This window comes from Dermochelys coriacea, chromosome 11, assembly GCF_009764565.3.
Source record: "Dermochelys coriacea isolate rDerCor1 chromosome 11, rDerCor1.pri.v4, whole genome shotgun sequence".
NCBI lineage: Eukaryota > Metazoa > Chordata > Testudines > Dermochelyidae > Dermochelys > Dermochelys coriacea.
Window position 1 is genome coordinate 20,877,687 of NC_050078.2, and position 14,300 is coordinate 20,891,986.

The following is a 14,300-nucleotide window of genomic DNA, read 5'->3' on the forward strand; positions in this document are numbered from 1 at the left end:
AAACATAGAGAATCCCTCTAGGCAAAACCTTAAGTTACAAAAAGACACAAAAACAGGAATACACATTCCCTCCAGCACAGCTTATTTTACAAGCCATTAAACAAAAGAAAATCTAACGCATTTTCTAGCTAGATTACTTACTAACTTTACAGGAGTTGGAAGGCTTGCATTCCTGATCTGTTCCTGGCAAAAGCATCACACAGACAGCCCAAACCCTTTGTCCCCCGACCCAGATTTGAAAGTATCTTGTCCCCTCATTGGTCATTTTGGGTCAGGTGCCAGCGAGGTTACCTTAGCTTCTTAACCCTTTACAGATGAAGGGGTTTTGCCTCTGGCCAGGAGGGATTTTATAACACTATATACAGAAAGGTGGTTACCTTTCCCTTTATATTTATGACACTTCTAAGTCCACTGAGCAGCAACCAGGCCCTGTCTCTGGCCTCCTAGGCTTTCTCCCAGGATACAGACTCCCTATCTAGTACTCCTTGGAAGTAGGACTCCTTGGTCCAGCTGCCCTAGGCCTCAAAACCAGTGTTGAGCCTAAGGTTGCCAACTTTCTACTCGCACAAAACCAAACACCCTTGCCCCAACCCCTGCCATGCCCCTCCTCTGAGGCCCCGCTTCTACCCTTGCCCCTTCTCCAAGGCCCCGTCCGGCGCTCACTCCATCCCCCCTCCCTCTCTCACTTGCTCTCCCCACCCTCACTTGCTTATTTTCACCGGGCTGGGGCAGGCAGTTTGGGTGCGGGAGGGGGTGACAGCTCTGGCTGGGGGTGCGGGTTGGGGCCAGGGATGAGGAGTTTTTGGTGCAGGAGGGGGGTCTCTCCGCCCCACCCCCACTCCCCTGAGGACTGCAGAAGGGGTCAGGCCTGCACTCACCGGCGGCGGTAAGTGGAGCAACCCAGCCCCAGCCCTCTCCACGCTGCCGGCTCCCAGCCGCCCACCGGTGAGTGCTGGGGGGTGGTTCCCCCTGCTCCCCAAGCCCCAAGGCTGGGAGCCAGGGGAGCACAGTGGAATGGGCTGGGGCTGGGTCCCTCCACTTCCCGCCACCCTTTGAGGGCTGGGTCGGGCCCGCCCTGCAATCACCGGGCGGCAGGAAGTGGAGCAACCTGGTCCCAACCCACTCTGCTCTGCCAGCTCATGCTGGGGGGAGCGGTTTCCCCCTGCCCCCCAAGCCTGCTCCTGGCCCTGCGTGAAGGCCTGGGGCCAGCTCCCTCACCCCCGTCCCCACCCCAGAGGCCTGCCCCCCCCCAGGGGAGGTGGGGCTGCGTAGGGCACCAAAACGGCTAGGGACGGCCCTGCTCTCAGATATGGAATTTTAAAAGCCAGTCTTAACAATTGCAGTACTGCCATCTCTCACAAATTAATCGTGAAGCATGTGAGAAGCTCCGCCCTGCCACGATTTTCAAGGTTGGACACATGGACAGAGCTCCATGCTAGGCCAGCAGGGCTGAGGACACAGACCTGCCCTCATCACTGAACGCTGTTTTCATGTATGCATTGGCATTATCTTAAAAGTAGCAAAGAGAGAGAGAGAGTCCTGAAGCAGCAGGAGCGAGAGGGAGTTGTGGGATCCAGCAGAAGCATTTCCCCACCTCGCATAGCCCCGGTATTTCTCTGCTCCAGATGCAACAGTAGCATTTCTCCAACTTCCCCATCCCCTGCCTCCTTCTGACCTGGGACTTCTCCTCTGCCTGGGACCCAAGGCAACCAGTGTGAGGGAGCCAGAAAAAAGCTGCTGTTCAGTCTTGGGCAGAGAAGTCCCAGGGCAGAGCAAGGGTGGCATAAATAAAATAAAAAATATATTTCAGCTATTTGGACCATTAACTATAATTACACTAAGATTTAAAAAACTAAATAATTTATTGTATTTATTGAATTATTTATGTAATTGATCAAAATTATACAAAGAAAGTAGAAGAATTTAAAATGACTTATGAAGTGCTTTGAATGTGAGAGACTTGGTTTGTTTTTTTAAAATGTAAGGATTGTAAATATAATTACTGCAATGAGTTCTAGAAAGTCTTGCTTGAGTTACGGTTTTTCCAGCAGTTAGCAAGATGGTTGGTGTTATAAAGATCATCTTACATGTAAAGATCTTTGCAGATCACATAAATATCTTGAAACACAGAGGAAAGTACTTTGGATGTATATTGTTCATTTTCCAGCTCCATTTTATAGCCCTTATACAGGAGGAGAATATGCGGGAAAGCTGGGAAACTAGGAATAGAGAAAGAGTCAAGACCTAACAGGAAATAGATTTCAGCTCCCTTAACACTCAGCATAGCACTGAACTCTGTCTCATCCAATCCAGCTAATGTTGCATGCTTGGCCTAATATTTGGACAAAGTTGGAGCACCAATGAGAGCTAACTGGGTGAAGCTCAAGATGAAGAAGTCTGAGGTTATGCCAGCAGATTGAGGGAAATATTGGAGGATTATATCTAGTGCTTTTACTGAATGGGGTATGTCTGCCATTTGTTATCAATGTTTGCAATCACAAGTGGAGCTGGTGAAGTTTGTGCTTTGAAAGCATTCATATCTAGAGTGAGAATCTTGTCCCCTCATTGGTCATTTTGGGTCAGGTGCCAACGAGGTTACCTTAGCTTCTTAACCCTTTACAGGTGAAAGGGTTTTGTCTCTTGCCAGGAGGGATTTTATAGCATTGTATACAGAAAGGTGGTTACCCTTCCCTTTATATTTATGACACTTCTAAGTCCACTGAGTTGCCCTAGGGCTCAAAACCTGTAGAGATGGAAGAGGCCTATCATCATCTGCTACCAGCACATTCAGGTGTCGGAGCACATCGACAGAGGAAAAAAACAAAGAATGCATTTGTGTAAAAATTAAACTCAGTGTCTAAAACTTTGATACTAAGCAAAATCCCCTAAATTATAAAATCAATAAACACTATAGAACAAAAATTCAGAAAAAAATTTTCTTTCTTTCTTTCTTTCTTTCTTTCTTTCTTTAATAAAAGAGCTAGATTTTTGGGGGCAATGCAAATCAGGCATTTCAGAGTTATCTCTGTGGTCATTCAAGAATTCCTGTAAAATAAATGTCATTGCTGGATTATTACAAGAACAATTACGTGGGTTTTTGTGACAAATATGACAACGTCCAGGTAAATCTCACTCAGCCCAGTGCAGAGGGACCTCTGCGCCTCCTATGTCCTACTTAAATCCTTAACACAACACTGAGGGGTATAGAAGGCCTTGTTTAGGGTCTCAGTACTGGGGTGAATTTCACTCAAAGCCTCTGACTGCTTGTAGCACTTTGTCAGTACAGATGCACTGGAGGACCCAATACTGACTTACTAACTCAAATATGCTAATAATAGACATTTGCTGAAATTTATAAGATTTATCTGATTACACTAACAAATTAAAGGATGGCCACTTGAAATGCAAATCACTTGCTTATGCAGGCCTGCATCCTTGAAATTAAACATGGATTACCTGCAAATATTTGAAAACATAAGTACCATTCAAGTGTACAGCTCTCAGCTTGTACAGATCAAAGGAACTTGTTCAATACTTACAGACTTGTCCTTGAAAACCTACCTACCCTATATACATGTGTAATATGAGACTTGAGCTGTACTGCCAGTACATGTAGGTTGTTGTATGTATGAGACTGCTGTGCTATGAAAATATATATATATAATAGCATATCTGAAGAAAATGTGCTATACTTAAATTGAACTCCAGCTTCCATTCTAACTCACTCACTAGCCCTACCTCGCGCCCTCCCCCCCCCCACTTTCTTTCATAACCTTTCCAAATCCCACTGGGACTGTTTGTACCATGCTTAGTCACTCTCAGCAAAGGGGCAACTGTTGTTGTGGTAATTTGAGCAAAATCAGATCACCAATTTATAAATTAGCAGCATGTGGAACATTTCCCCTTCACCCTCATTTGTTCCAATCATATATATGGCGTTGAGACAACTAAGGTGAAATTTCAGACTTGACTTGCTGATCTCTGGCATGACTCTCCACTGTCTTCCATCTTGTGTAGTCGTGTACACATGCAAAGTGGGTATGAAGTGTGGTTATTCTGATCTAATTTATTTCTCTTTTTTCTCAAGCAGGGATTGGACTCTTTTATTTTGTTTTGTTTTTCTTCTTAAAAAGTAAAAAGCAAGCTCCCTTTATATCAATAGCCTCATCTGGGCAATTGGAAATGAAAATAACAGAAAAGAGAAACTTTTGCTTTAACATCCAGACTGCAGATATTCTAACTCGAAGGTGGAAAGAGTGCAGAAATTATCCTGTTGTGAACTAATGTTGTATCTTAAAATGCACTTTGAAGAGGTGTGCTGTGTTTTCCATTTCCTTGCTAATCAGTGTAAGCACAGCTTGCACAGTGGGAGAGGTGTATTCTGGCTAAATATCTCTGCTGAACTTAAAACTGGGTCACGGATAGGGATGTGCAGATCTCAGCATTGAGTGAACAGTGTACTCAGTTCAACAGGACTGCTTCTAGCAAGTTTCACTTGTCCCTAGCATTCATTACTTATCATACCTTTTTTTTTTTCTTTTCTTTTCTTCTAGAAGCTTTACTAGGCCTATTAAGGGCATCCTTTATACAGCTTTCATTTTCAAGTGCTGGTTCCCTTGGGATGCCTTTATCCTTCGGATAAACACGGGAAGCTGCAATTTCCTTCTCCTGTTTTGTTTCGTCCCACGCTCTTTCCTTCTGTTTGAATGACATGGTTGGCCAGGGAATTCAGAAGTAAGACTGCAGCTCAGATCCTACTTCTAACTTCACTCTGTTGCAGCTAATATTGCCTTCCTGGGTGCCTAAGAAAAGGAGAGGGGAGCACAATATAATCATTTATAATGGAATGCAACAATCCAAATAAACATGCATCAGAGGGCATAATCCTTGAAAAATGTTTCTAAATCCAACATGGTTGCTTTGGAAAAGGTTACAAAGTTGAATTGCTGTAAGAGGAGGAGGTGGATGTCATGTTTAGAATATAGCATCTGGTAATTAGGAGAAAAGTCTGTAGAAATTCATCTTTCTTTTGTAATTTTTCTCTTTTTCATCTATCTCTATGTAGCTTGTCTGTCTCTTACTCTCCATTCATCTGAAATTGACATTCTTAATAGTGTCATAATGCTGTGGTGCAAGCAATTTCTTGTCAAGCATAGCACAGGGAACAAAGGAGTGTTTTATCTGAGTTTGCTTGTCCCACAAGAATAAAGAATTTCTGATGTTTTTTCAGGAAAAAGATGGAGTAAGAATGAATCAAGCGGTTTCAGAGGAAGGGAAATATTCTCTTTCCCCATGTAGATCTCTGGCACAAAACCCATTTTCTCATCTTTGTGGAGCAGAACTATGTGGAGTTAGGGAGTAGGGGATGTTTTACTTCCTGTTTATCTTGTTGAGTCTTGGATTCCAGAAACTGCCTCAAATGATGTAGAAGTTGGAACTTTCCTAAATGCGTTAGAAGAAAGTTACTGGAAAAAGTCTCATTTACTTAAAAGAGTTGGTGCATAATTCAGAAGGTATAATTACTATAAAATGTATTATATGGTTTGTATTTGTATATTGATGCAAACAATTAAAGAAAATATACCCCTCCAAGTACCCAAGAATGCAATGTCTAATGAAGGAACATATTCAACCAAAGAGCATGCTCAGTGTGGGCTAGAAGGCTATGTAATTCTTATTATTTTTCTCTGTGTACTGAATCTTTAAATATTTCCAAGTCTACTGTTTGTAGAAAGCTGTTTTGTGAGACAGAATTGATGCAGTATGTTAGGAGGGAGTCAGACTCATGGAGACTTTATTTTTGTTTGTTTCCCTTAAGTGAAAATAAGTCATTCAGACTAAATGTGCTGATCAGCGTGGATGGAAAACATACATATATTACCTCTGGAGTCACAGCCTTGCGTTAAACCTTGAACTCTTCACACCATTGGACATACCACACAGCAAAGATACAAGTGAAAAAAAGTTAAACTGTTCATGTAACTCTGTATTGGTAGCAGACGTGCCAAACTTGCAAAAAAAACAAAAACAAAAACAAAAAAACAACCCGCAGAAATTGGGCTTGTTTTTGGCTTAATTGGCTTGTGAGTTGCCTGTTGGCTAGTTTTTGGCTTGTAGCTTTTTACTTATTTGGCCTGTAGCTTCTTGTAGCTTGTTGCTTCTTTTTTTTTTATTGGCTCCTGGCAAGCAGGGGCAAGGGGGGCCAAACAGAGGCAAGGGGGGAGAGAGTCAGGGGTGCAAAGTTCCAGACTGCATGCTGGGGGGATCTAGTCACATAGAGTGTTAGGGTTCATAGGGATTGGTTGTTTTGGCATTGTTTTGAAATGGGATTAGCTTGAATTTTGGTTTATTGTGAAAATCGGTTTGCTTATTTACCCCATGAAAGTTGACAACTGTGATTGGTAGTATGTCAAACCACTAATGTTTACTGCCTCATTATGGTTTTTGTGTGAATAAGACAGCTTACTGAAGTCCCATCTGCTCATTTCTGGTAGTGTACAGGAAGATGTTAAAGATCTTGTTGCAATATTTGAAAAAAGTAGTGGAAAACTGCAGTTGGCCAACACTCCTTCTTTGAGTTCATGGCACTACAGATTAATTGGCATTAATAAAAATATTCACAGCTGCACATGAACTATTACAGGAAACATAATGGCGGCCATGTTTTCCTTGCATATGTTCACTTAACTACAAATATTTTGTTCAGAATAGAAAAAGCACTATTAAAATTCCAGTAGAGTACAATACAATGAGAGCATCCCACAATTGCAAGTATATGAAAGATGTCAAAGAGAGAGAGAGAGAGAATGAGAGAAAGGTAATTAGTATTTTAAAATTATTTAGCTGCACAGAATTGGTGCCAAGATTTAGAACAGTAATTAGAAATGAAGCTGGACCACAGAAATTCAGATCTGGCTCCTGATTTTGAACATCCCAAAGTTTGCACTTCTCAAATTCATTGTTCTGGTTCGACCCATTATAGAACTGTGAGGCATGTCATCTACAAAATTCAGGTCCTGTTTGGGATTCTGAAACTAGATTTAGTGGGGTTTGGATACAGTATTTTGGTTCTGGTCTAGCTCTAGTCAATCTTCAAAGAGCCATTCTCTCACTTTTGAATGATGGTACAGAGAATCACAAGCTGATGCCCTTGTGAGATATTGGTTGCAATAGTGGGACTGTCAGAACTAAGGGCCACAGCAACCCCTCCTGGGGTTAAAACCTGCAGGAAGGTGACCTCATGAAGCATCTGGTGACTGCTTCTGTGAGGAAAGAGTTTGAGGCTGTGGAGAAGGTAGCACTGTATGGCTTTCAAATGCCACAGTAGGCCTCATGATGTGCTGGACGGTTCATAATACTGCCCACCTTCCTTTTCCTCCCTGGTGGCTGAACTGCAATTGGTCCCTCTGTCCATGCCAGTGAAGAATCAACCTCTTCCAGGGAGGTCCAGCTGCAGAGTTCAGTTAACACTGCTCAGAATACCATTATATTCTTCTGCGCACATAATCATTGGTTTGGAAGGGAAGCATGCCACAGAGAATGACTATCTTGCTCCATTCCCTCCCTCTCCCAAGACCCTCCTGAACCATATAGAGTCCCAACACAACAGGCAAAAAGAAAAAGAGTACTTGTGGCACCTTAGAGACTAACAAATTTATTAGAGCATAAGCTTTCATGAGCTACAGCTCACTTCATCGGATGCATCCGATGAAGTGAGCTGTAGCTCACGAAAGCTTATGCTCTAATAAATTTGTTAGTCTCTAAGGTGCCACAAGTACTCCTTTTCTTTTTGTGAATACATACTAACACGGCTGCTACTCTGAAACCTGTCATTACAACAGGCAAAGAAAGGCTTGACTGGCTCAGGGGAAAGGACATATCATACCATACTGGTTTTGCTACAATCCCTGTTGGGGCCTTTCTGACCTAGTTTACTTCTTATTTGCTCCTGTCTGTGCCTCAGGGTAAAGTGAAAGAAAGCCCAAAATCTGGTTCTAATGAGAAGCAAATGTTAAATTTGTAGCTCAGTTTTGCTGATAGGTTAAACTTCAGTTTACAAAATGCACAAAAGGTGTCTCTTCATGACCACAAGACAAGCTGAGCTGCAAAGGCAAAGCCATGATGACACATTCTAGCATTCAGTTGCAGGAGGACTGAATGTATTGGAACACTTTTTAATGAATGTTTTATTCTAAATGCTTGGAGAGACATACATATTAACCACTGTGCTTCAGGACTAAAGGAGAAATATCTGTTTTTTATATTTGTAAAATAGTTAATGGGGCATTTTGAACAGTATATACATTTTGAACAGAATAGGACAGTACGTTTTGCTGTATCTGAGTAATAAGATAAACACATGAGATAGCACTAACATTTCGCAAAAGGGTAACATCCACTTGTTTGAGTTAGGGAAATTACAAAACAAACCATAACCCCAAACCCTATCACAATAAATCCCCTAATTCATTCCTATTGTTAATAGGGAAGGGAAACTGGATTCTTAGCAGCATAGATCTGAGGCTTTCTTAATCTATTTTCCTAACCAGATAAAGGGCCAAATCCTGATCCCATGGACGAAGGCAGAGTAAAAGGACACTGCCTCCAGAGACCATGGTCAGTTTAGGGCACAGGTACACACCTGGGGCCACAGATCTTGGAGCAATGTGATAACATCTGAATCTAAGCTTTCATTAAAAGCATCTCACCCTAATAGTTGTGAAAAAAAGCTTGAAATTTGACTGAAGTGTAATGGAGACACTGACGTCTGCCCGAACCTGCAGACAGTCTGAAACCGTCATTCAGAGTTGTGAATTGTACCCTGGCTTGTTATGAATCCTGCTGCTGTGGGCTGTCCTAGCCAACACTACCCCAGCAAGACCTGGTGGGGAAGGGCTCTTGCTACTATTATAGCTCTTGTCAAGTGGTGGAGGCAGAGTCATTTCTCCAGATTGGACCCAGCCCACTTGTGAAACAAGATGCAGTTGTCTGGAGAAGGAGTTCCCAAAGAGTGTTGATGGTAGACTCTCTTTAGCCCAGCAGACAGCTTTCGCACGGGCAGGACCAGGACATGAGTGGGGTGACGGGAGGCCCTAGTGTGGGAGTGTGCCAAAGGCCCCTATATTACCTTCATTTGTCCCTCCTTGAGAATAGGGGAAGACTAAGGGAAACAACTAATTGACATCACCCTCTGCAGTTTTGCTGCCTGTGGATTTACACTGTACAAGAAGCCATTGGCTATGCTCCTATCACATCTCTAACACGTTCACCGCACTGAGAGATGTCGCAGAGCCTAGCTGTGCAGCACACAATGAAACACAGCCTACCTGCATGAGCTCTGCATGCAGGATCTGCCCCTGCATTGTCAAGCTACCATGAAGAATTACATCATTTCATTTAAGGATGTGTCCAGATTGTGTTCAAATAGATAAACTACATTTCATTTTTTAAAAAGGGACAGACAGTGATGGACTAGTAACCTCGATCACTTTGATTAATAAAAACTTAATCTTACAACTAAACAATATAACATTCGCAAAAATCAGAAATAACCTTGGAAATGACCATTTCACTTCTTTCATGAAGACAGAGTGTGTTTGTATTTTGCATGTCTCTCCATACACGTTGATCCAATTTTAGGAATTTATAATCCATTTTACAAATTGAAAAACTATAAAAATATCATTACAACATCTATTTTTAACTTCCCATGTTTGAACAAAGTCTACTGACCTTTGCTGGGTCACACCTGTGTAGATTACTGAGTAATAGCCAATTTGTTGTTCTAACACAGTAAAGCTGGCACTTTAGAATGGTTAGACCTACAATCCAAATATTTTAGGATCATTTTATTTAAAACACACAAACAGAAGGATGTATTGTTGAAGACAGGGAGCTCTCTGTGTAAAAGAGCCAGGAACTTCTTGCTATGACTTCTATGTGACTTTCAAACTCTGAAATAAATGTAGCTATACAATTCTATGGGGACTTTCTTTAACTTAAAACTTTATTTCAGCATTGCAGTACCTCTGTGCATATTTAAACCAAAATCAGGGCAGTTAAATTAAAACACTGAACCTCTGTATTTCCCATGCAGTGGAACAGATTAAAGTTTATCTTTGTACATATGCCAATTTAATCTAATGATCAGTTACCCTCTGATATTGTCTTCATTTCTTGAAAGTGAAAGTTTAAATGGATTATACAGTGTATGGATATGTCCAGTCCTCTCTTACAGATGATGTAAATACATCTTATTCCATAACTGTACCTGCCAGAAAGAGAAACAGAACTAAATGCACATAGTAATATCTTAAATTGTATAGTCAATTATAATGCAAATTTAAACTAATAGGAACATATGTAGATACGATATGTACATATTAAACTTAGTTGTTAATCAGTAAATCTTGTTTAATAAAATGTTTGGGTATGAAGATGAGCAGAACACTTAGTCCAACTGAGACAGAAGATTGTAGCACTGCTGTTACTGTCAGTCACAAGTTTAAAATACTCTTGATCACAAGTCTTTCTGTCAGCAGCCTTGAATTAAATTAGGCAAAGCTCCTAATTAACACAGAAATGTACAGTAACCTCATGCACTTGAAAGTCAGTTACTATAAAATGGCATTTTTATGCTAAATCTTAGATTAATTCAGTCTACATCTGAACCCCTAAAGTAGTAGTTGCAAGTTAATGCCAATATTATTCAGATTATGTGCATACAAATGATCCCTATTGCAGGGCAGAAAAAGCTGGTGGTACTTGCTTTTGGATAGATTAGCAACAAGTCAAACAGGAATCAGGCCCCTCAGAATATTGAGGACAGGAGTTTCCCATTAGTTATGTTGTGATATTTAAGGACTCCTACCGACCTAAGTCCAATGCCTCTATACTTCCCAGATCTGACCCTTGCTGCACAGACACCAGTGGAGGCAGATTCACATTGGGTTACAGTGATAAAATGCTTAGGACTGGATTCTAAGCTCTAATGTCTGGAACATTTACTGACTACCATATAAGAACTCTCTACTGTGCTCTCACATGAAAGCAGAATACCAAATATTTTCAATAAGGTACATGATGATATGTATTAACCATTAGAGATTGAAATCTCACCTTAAATATTAAAGTAAGCCAGGCTGAAGGTTCCCCTCTGCAAAAAATGAGAGAGTAGGAAAACATTTATGCTGTTTCTGATGCATTATCCCCCTTCTGCACAGCATCAGAGTCTGATTTGTATCCGAGGTCAAGGATCCAGAAAACCTGGGCCAACCGCCATAGGTCCTTAAATAGCCACAAGGAAGATTTTTCCTTCTGTGATGCTGTTAGACCTCTTTCTCTCACCCCACAGCCATAGTATTGTTGGTGGCCTAGCTGCTCTGCTGACGTTTGGCTCTTAGACAGCAACTATGTGTTCTGTGACCTCTTCAGTGGGTTCACTGGGCATGGGAAGGAGAGAGTGTTTTGAACTGCATTAACCAGACTTTTTCTTTATATATACATGATCTTTGAGTTGCAAAAAGGAGCAAACATACTGTGGAGGGTGCTCATTTCCTGTTTCCTCGTCCCTGTGGCCTGGCCTCATCTCCCGTTTCTCCTCAGTGCTGCGCTGCATGGAGATTATGTAGAAGAGCTGGTGGTAACAGGAAGAGAGGCAACATTCTGTTCACCTGCCTTTCCCTCACAAAGTTATCTAAGATTGCCATGGTGTTTTCCCTCCTTCTGAGATGTGCAATGAAGGGGAACAGAGGGGACACAATCTGTAACATCACTGTTAGCATAGTTCAGCTAAAACCTTAGCCTAGAAGCATAGAAACAAATATACTTGTGTTATGCTGCAGGTAGCCATTACAGAGATGTTGCCATTTTTCACAACACATGTAAAAATCTGGGTAACATTTTCAAAAGAACCCACTTTTTTCCCCTTTAAAAGTGAGTTAGAAGCCTACATTTTATTGAAACTCACTGGATACCTGTGCTGGGGTATCTACCCCACACAAGGCCTGAAGGGGTTAAGGTGGCCAGATGAGCCAATTAACCACCTAGGCTGCACCTAGAGGAGGAGCCAGGGGAGCAAGGACTAATTAGAAATGAGGCTCAGCTGGATAGGAACAGGACAGAGTGATCTGTATGAAGCCCAGTATCTGAGAGCAGAAGAGGCACTGTAGAGAGAGAGAAAAACTGTAGTCCCTTTCAAGGTGACCAAAGGCAAGGTAGAAAGTAGTCCTGGGCTACAGCAGTAAGGTTGAGGACTGTGCAGACCTTGACTGCTTGTTGTAGGGTCCCTGGGCTGAAACTCAGTGTAGAGGGAAGGCCTAGGTTCCCCTACCAGCTGCTGGGGAAAATGGCACTGGTAATGGAATAGTAGGTGCTGTGAGACTTTAGGGCACGCAATGCCCCCTGCCCCTGGAAGGGGAAAATTACACTGACCTGGCCAGGGGGCCAAGCCACAAAGCAGGAGCAATCAAGTCCTCAGAGAAAGAGACTAAGAGAGCAGTGGAGTGCAACTTCAGGAAGGAGTTTATCCCCAGCTAATCTAACAGCTAATCCCCAGAAAGAAGTTCCACTGGTGAGTAGAGCATCTGTGATAGTGCCTATGTCACTTACTTTGAAAATAAAATCAGTGGGCTTAATTCTCATTTACTTTAAGGACCTTTTTCACTGCTGAAGTGGTGTAAAGTGGCTGTAAATATAATGTAAATCCCTGTAAGGTACTTTGGGTCCCTTTTATGTTACCCTATCGTTCCCAGAGCATGTCTATACTACAAGTGCTACAGCTTCACTGTTGCAGATATGCTGCTGTAGTTCTGTAGTGTAGACATTTACTGTAGCAACAGAAGGGGCTGTTTCATTGCTGTGGTAAATCTACCCTCTCAAGAGGTAGTAGCTAGGCTGACGGAAGAATTCTTTCATGTGCCCTACAACAGGGACTAGTTTGAGGTATCTGAATTGCATAGGGTGTGAAACTTTTCACAGCCTTGAGTGATGTAGCTAGGCTGACCTGAAGTTTTAGGTGTAGACTAGGCCCCAGTGTAAACAGGAATCATGCCTTGTAACTTCCTTCAAAAGACTAAATTAAACATTTAAAGAGGGTTTTTTTTATTGATGTGTAAACCAGTTTTTTCAAGTACTCTTTCCAGACGGGTTTCAGAGTAGCAACCGTGGTAGTCTGTATTTGCAAAAAGAAAAGGAGTACTTGTGGCACCTTAGAGACTAACAAATTTATTTGAGTATAAGCTTTCGTGAGTTACAGCTCACTTCATCGGATGCATTCTGATGAAGTGAGCTGTAGCTCACGAAAGCTTATGCTCAAATAAATTTGTTAGTCTCTAAGGTGCCACAAGTACTCCTTTTCTTCCCAGTCGTTTCTCCCTGTGGAATGTTGTGACACATCAGTGTTTGCAAACTAGCAGAGATAGTGACAATTATATGCACCAACCATACTTACATTTATATAGAAGTCTATTTATTTTATGCACAGAATAGAATCCACTCATTTGCAATACCCCAGTGGAAACTAAGATGTGCCAACCAATGGATCATCTCATTTAACAGAAGTATACTGCAATATTATGGCACTTTTTTTTTTTTTTTTTAATATGGAGGTAGATCATCATAGCATATGCATTTTATTTCTATTATTTCTTTACAGAAGCTAAAATAAGCAGTAATATGTTTTATGTAGCAGAAAAGTAGTCTATGATTTCATTCTGATTCTAGTGGATCCAAGTACATACTGCATAGAATTTGCATGTACAATGTGGACCCTTTTACAGAGAGTTTGCCTGTCTCACCAGATATGCCATAGACTATAACTACTTTTTCTTGGACTGGTAATGACATATACCTCTAAATTTCCAATTGGAATCTGGTACTATAGAGAAAGGATGTTTTGGATGATGACTGAAAACTGTTTGATGACTGGTTGGAGGCTTATTGTGAAATGATGTTCTTAGGCATCTGTCCTTTAGGAAATGGACTCTCTCTCTCTGGTGATATTAAGTCCTCAGGGCTGCTACAAAACACCTAGGCAAAAATCTATTTACGCTATCATAGCATTTAAGTGGTTGTATAATTGTCTATAAGCCAATTAAACAGATTCTGTGAGGTCAAAGAAGTAATGATCTAATTATCAAGATAATGAACAAATCTTACTACTTAAAATCTTGTTGTCTTTTAAAATGATGTAAAAATGTTCCCACACTTCACAAACCATAAAATAGTTTGGGTTGCAAGAGACCTATAGAACATCCTCTTTACACGGGCATTAGGATTACTAGTGTTCTCTCCAAAAAGTC